The sequence below is a fragment of the Haliotis cracherodii genome, unplaced genomic scaffold, assembly GCF_022045235.1.
Source record: "Haliotis cracherodii isolate W230 unplaced genomic scaffold, xgHalCrac1.p SCAF_8, whole genome shotgun sequence".
NCBI classification, from domain to species: Eukaryota; Metazoa; Mollusca; class Gastropoda; order Lepetellida; family Haliotidae; genus Haliotis; species Haliotis cracherodii.
Genome location: NW_027266341.1, coordinates 19159096 through 19166347, shown reverse-complemented (window position 1 = coordinate 19166347; position 7252 = coordinate 19159096).

Sequence of the window (7252 nt, the reverse complement as noted above, 5' to 3'; positions counted from 1 at the left end):
GGTCAGAGACAAAGAAGACACGAGGCGGAAAAAAAGAGAAAAGTTGAACACGAGGAAAATACCGGTCTGACACTGGCTCATGTACGACTACCAAGAACACTGCACGTTGTTCTGATAATTGATTGTTGCTTATTGTCATGCCATGTCAGAAGGAAGGTGTTCCCGCTCTTTGCACCCGGAAACCCGTAAATGTTTTCGTAGCATGCGGGGACTATTTGCGTCATAACAAACTGAATAACGGTCGTGCCCGGCAACAATAACAGCTTTGTGTTGACTGAGGAGATGGATTTATATCCTCGGCGGAAAATGTGATGAGTAATATTGCATTTGGCTATTAACGATTCCCGACAACCCACTCGTACTGCAATCTTATGCATACTAATACTACCATCTTACTACTATGTTAGGGGGTAGCGGGCAATTTGCTATGCAGAATTACGTCCCTTGGATACGCCAGAAACTTATGATCATAGGTTCGAATCCCGGTTCGCCTCGATTAAGTAATGTTTCTAGGTTTGTCAGCACCATACCAAAAGACGTTAAAATATGGTACTTGTTACCCTGTCTGGCGCTCTGCATTAAGGGGCTAAAACAAGGACAGGTCGGCTAGGAGTCTATTCATGTTAAACTGCGGCATGGTATTTCAGAGGGTTAGCACTATGAATTCGGCGTTAGTCCGGATTATTACAAACAACACACACACACACGTACCATCTTACGACTATCTTAGCATGACATTCCAGTACTACCATCTTACGACTATCTCAGCATGACATACCAGTACTACCATCTTACGACTATAGCAGGTAAAACATACCAGTACTACCATCTTACGACTATCTGAGCATGATATACCAGTACTACCTTTTTACGGCTATATCAGGTAAAACATACCAGTATTACCATATTACGACTATCTTAGCATGGCGTTCCAGTACTACTAACCTACGACTATCTTAGCATGACATACCAGTATTAACATATTACGACTATCTTAGCATGGCGTTCCAGTACTACTATCTTACGACTAGCCTAGCATGACATACCAGTACTACCATCTTACGACTATCTTAGCATGACATACCAGTACTACCATCTTACGACTATCTTAGCATGATATACCAGTATTACCATATTACGACTAGCCGAGCGTGACATAGCAGTACTACCATCTTACGACTATCTTAGCATGACATACCAGTACTACCATCTTACGACTATCTTAGCATGATATACCAGTACTACCATCTTACGACTATCATAGCATAACATACCAGTACTACGATCTTACGACTATCTTAGCATGACATACCATTACTACCATCGTACGACTAGCCTAGCGACTAGCCTAGCATGACATACCAGTACTACCATCTTACGACTATCTTAGCATGACATACCAGTACTACCATCTTACGACTATCTTAGAATGACATACCAGTACTATCTGACGACTAGCCTAGCATGACATACCAGTACTACCATCTTACGACTATCTTAGCATGACATACCAGTACTACCATCTTACGACTATCTTAGCATGATATACGTAAGTCGTAGTACTTATTAAATGGCTTGACGTTGAAATGTTCCTTTTGGTTTAGCTATAAGTATGAGTAGACAGGGACAGGAACCCAGTCAAGATTCCGCAAGCCGACTTCCATGCAGTGACTGATCTCCATGCAAACCACTTGAGGTAATTACGATATAAGTATTGGTTTACACACTTGCTGTAAGTGGAAGGACCGCGCTTCCGACTGTTATATTCGCTACTCTGTGACCTCCTAAATTTGGCCCGACCGTCAACATGCGACAGATGACCAGATTGTGACAGCCGTCCGGATGTACCGGCGCGTGCTGCTTCCCGCGCAGCCACTGACGGTGGTAGATAGCCCGAAACAATGCACTCAAATAAATAAATTAAGCAGTCATTGAGGTTATACGCAAAAACGTGCGAAAACGTGTACACGTCATCGGATGTCGCGGCTTCCTGGTTTAATACACATATCTCACACATACGATTATTTCGGTGAATCGAAAAACTATTTTATGTTGGGGAAAAATGAGCGCACCGTCAAATAAGGTTTCAGAACATACACCGGTATACTGATCAATATATATCATAGATAATAAATACATACTGTCGATGTGTTTGTTAACCTTTGGTTAATATTAGGAATGTTTCATTTACAAAGCGAGAAGACACTGCGGCGGTTTTAGTTGAAAATAATTTAGTTTTATATTTCAGAAGAAATTTAAGGAAGTTTTAGAATACATTCTGGAATGACTAGTGTTGTATCCTGATTGTCTGACTAACGCTTGAACCTGTGGACAATCTAGACTTGCTTCATTTAGGATGCAACAGAACAGTATAGGGTATAATAAGTAAGGGATGGGCGGAAGGGAATAAATATGGTTCAAGGACTACCGGGTTGTTTGCGTTCAAATACCGAGCACTGGCCATACATCTGTACTTTCAGTAACTTCTAACCCCCATGACGTCAGGATGACGTTTGATATTCAGAATTCCTGGAAATGTAAAATTTCGAAAATGATTTGAAATATCCGTGTATCTATTGTCATTTATGAAAGTTGCCGTGAGGGGTTCCCTACAGCGGCCGACCCGGAAGTCCTCGTGAGGCAATACTAGTCCACATGGCAGTGTTGATTGACGCCCTATTGTCCCGTTATATACAGGAGAGATGGCGAGGTGGCCTAGTGGTTATAGAGCGATGTCATGAAGCTCATCCCCCCCCCCCCCCCAATGTGACAGAGTAGAGACATTACCAAAAGTGGCGTAAAACTATACTCACCCACAATTGGAAGTAGGTAGACAGATAACCAAGTAGACTAACATCTAGTCTCTGAAATGAACATGTGCAGAAAAAAATAGTTGTTGAATTATCTTAATAAAAATGTAATAAAAAGGAGCCCAGAGAATCTCTTCATTTTCAGATACTGCAGAAATCTAGATTTGCCAAACATTATAGACTTGCATGGGCTGTATTTGATATATTTGTATCAGGGTCTGTAAGACAGATTAGTAACCAAGTGGTTAAAGCGTTCGCTCCTCACACCAAAGACCCGGGTTCTATTCCCTACACATCGTACATGGGTAAAATGAGTGCAGCTCATTGGTATCCCCGATTGTGGTAGTGCTGGGCCATTATAAATAGTGGGGTATAACCCTCACTCACTCATATTGTGGGGACAGTGGGGTAGTCTAGTGGTGAAAGCGTTCGCTGGACATGCTATAGACACTGGTTCGGTGTTCCATTCCCTACATCTATTCTAAGACCATGAATTTGCCCCGTCAGTTGGCTGGTATTGCTAAAAATGGAGTGAACCTGTTTTCACTCAATAATGGTACTAAGGTCCGCGTTGTATCTAAGTTTCTGTCTTTAACCAGAAATTGGTATTTTAAGTGTTGAACAAACCGATATTTCATTTGTGCAACATAATTCCTATTTATAGTCAATAACGTGGTAGTTAATATCTTAAAGTTTCCACAGCATTGGTAAATATGATAAGATTAATTAAAGTATATGTTTTGTCTGAAAATCAAATTGAAATGTGTAGAGATTGAAACATTTCACGTTTGTCTTTACAAAAAGTATATTTACGTGTTAATAATGGATATATACTTAGCCGGGGGTTACAACAAATAGTTTGGGAATCAGGGTCATATCGGAAGTACCCAAACGAATCCCTTGAGATAGGTGAAACTACTAGTTTCTAGTATGCAGTCACAGACACTATATATTTTTTCTGTCTGTATTGAAATTACTGTCCAGGGCCTGCTCTTTCTGCACATGGCATGCAGTTGGGATTTTTCGTCATTGGTCTCGATTTATAAGGGCTCACTGATAGTGATAGACAGTTAATATTGACCGAACATTTTGATTTCTTTAAAACTTCAAATAGCTATTAAGTCATTTTTGTGGTGGATTTGATTTGTTTTGCTAATTCTTTCTAATGTATATTTCCAAGAGCTTTCCATATATCTAAAACACTTGGTACGGTTTCAAAAAAGGGGTGGGTGGGGGTGGGGGTGGGGGTTGGTGGGGGTGGGGCAACGTGACTAGCCCCTAATGCATTATGGTCGGAAATTACCTTTGAACCTGGTTTGGACGTGCAGGGGATATTGAGGATAATGTCGAAATCCCCAGAATAAAAATTGGCCCTGTAGGTATCAGTTGTCAAAAGAATCTCATCAGGATGCTGATAGTACAAAAGGTCTGGCAAAAGACGCCAAACTCACCCCTACAGTGGTAGAACATCGCAGTGCCTGGTGCTTCAAGAATAACTCACACGTCATCTTAGCTTGATAATTCCTCACTCTAAATATGCCATGATCAAATTGTCATCATTGACCCTTTATAAATGAAAACAAGTTGACCCAAAATCGGCGTTATATTTATGAATCTAAATGATAATTGTCAAAATTTGAATCGATGCAGCGGCTAAATTCAAATGTTTCAGAACATTTATCACAAGATATAGGGTATGTCGAATTGCTGTCAAACCCAAACTTGAAATTTAACACAAATTTCCAAAATTTGGAACCACACACAATGTCCCAAGATTATGGTTCAGGACTGTCCGTCTCCTAGATCCCACACAATAAATTTTAAATCGAATCCAAATCAAGACTAGAAATTAAGCATTGTTCTGGGCTCCTTTTGGATTTTACTTTATATCTTGTACATATATATTTGTTAATATGATAGCTTTATTTCTGGAACTTTATGTTTATCTCAGTTCGGAAGTACAGCATGTAACACCTGATATCTGTGCTTAAGATCCATTTGAAATAAACGGAGTGGTATTATTTTGCATGCGATCAATTCAAAACCTCAATAAAATATGCGTCAAGGAATAATAGATCTTGTTTCAAAGATGAATTACATCAACCAGACAGCCATACGACCCCCAAGGACCACACTGATTGCAAGAGACGGGTTAATATGTTAAGTATCTCATTTAAAGCTTCTCCCTTTCCCTAACAAAAGTTATATCTACAATGTCCACATATTGACCACTGATGTGGAATTTTTTCTCAATGAAGTCATCACAATGATGGATTCACCAGCCCCCGCTTCCGCCCCCGCGTCCAGCCCTGACCATCCCCTAAGGTCACGGGGAGACCAGTTGGGTGTGGGGGTGGGCCCAGCGGACCACTTGACCACGCAGGAATGTAACTCGAGACATGCCTAAATGACCATTAGCCCTCTGATAATCCACTGCCCCCCTATTCCTGGACATCGGTCAGTTAACACTGAAGAGGGCTGCATCGGGGCGAGACGAAGCGTGGCTAGTGTTTTGTCTGGGTGCCGTCCCTCTTGTGCAACACATTCCTGGGGAGGGGCAGGGGTGTCGGCTTCGGGGCAAACACTGAGGCCCTGGGAGGGTGGAGGTATTTGGGGATCTTTTGCCATGATATGAAGCACCATGACTTCGGAATATGTGCATTTTATTTAACCAAACCAAGTAGGAGATACAGATAAGCACATATAACTGACGTAAGTGAAATCAGCATTAGATTTTATTTTTTTTAAATAAACACCAAAACGAACACAGAAATGTAATGTGTATGAAAAGATGTCATTGACTATAAGCAGTAATGGAATTTAATGTTTTTCCAGAGTGTGAAATTGGCTCCATTGGAAGCGCGCGTTAAATATTCAAATTAATCAGATACCATTTAGTGTGTTTGATCTCTGACATGAATAAGTATGAAAACATGCAATTCTTACATGAAATATTTATTATTGATATTATTGATAACATGTATTGATTTCTTTAATAAGGATACTACAAATATGCCGTATAGTGATATTAGGTAACATAGCACTATTAAAGCAATGTGTGCACAATGCTTCATGTGAAGAAGTTAGTCATAACGGAGGAATTACATGCAGGTTAACCATCAGTTTACAGATGCAAGTTTTTTATAATTTATATATTTGCAATATGGATAATGTCAAAATCCACAAATTCTTTTCTGCCTCCAATGTTTCCGTAAAATGTTACAGGACTGGATTTCATGAAATGAAATTATTTATACGTATATCAACATATGGTTATCACCATTAAAACAAAAATGCACACAGTTATATTCTACAGTGTTTAAAAAGACTTGCAATTGATACGAACTTACATGTATATTTGTAAAAAAAAATCACCTTAATAGGACCTCGCTGATTACAAAACTGTAATATGTGTCGCGAGACAGGAAGTTGCGATAAAGCAAGTTAAGCATGAACGATTTACGGTTGTCGCTATCAAGTAGGGCCACCTAAGATGCTGGTTATGATGGATGTGTCGGATCGAACCCGATTACGGTAGTCTAATGTCGTCAACTCGCTTTTCTAACCTGCTCGCTTTGATCAGTTCCGCTTGCATACCTGATGTCAATGTCGTTATTGTATTGCGGTAATCAGCACATCCCATTTGATTCCTGTCAACAAACGGTCTTTGAAACACGATCATCGGAGGTAAACGACATCAATAGAACCGTTTTTGAGCCACCATCGAGGAATTCCAGCCACACCTGATTCATTCAGCTTCATGATTCTTTTACGAACACCCATAATTAGTTATATTGTTGAAGTGGATTTGACGAATACCTCCACCTGACTATAAGCTATACTTTATCATTGAGTGTGGGCAATTATTCGCTGCAAATGCAGACCTAGTCCCTAGACCCTAGAAAAAAGAAATGAAAAAAGAAATACCTAGTTAAAGTTTAGAATGATTTAGCAAATCTAGATTTGTTCTTGGCTCCATTTGTCTATACTTTTTATTTTGTAGATAATTCAGAGCTCCAGATAAGCTGCGTATCTGCGTGAAATACGCATCAGAAATGCAGAAATACACAGTAAAATATAATCCAAGCGTATCAAATACGCAACGAACATTACAGATACGCTACAAAAATAAAACTTGTGCGTATCATCAAAATATTGTGAAGTAACCCTGCATATTCGATTAGCAAATCAGCAACTTAATTTGAAATTATAAAGGGGCATTCCGTCAACCTTGCCAAACTCGATGACAGTTACATCATGATCATTTGCCATCACACTTTCTTGTGGAAGTATCGTGGTATTTTTGAGTCCTATAAAGCTCTCGAACCCACACGACACCAGTTTGCAGGGACTAGATGAATAGTGTTTTTAAATATTTAACTTAAATACCCACATGTGTAAAAACTAGTGGGTAACAGAAATTTGAATACGCAGGTAGAATT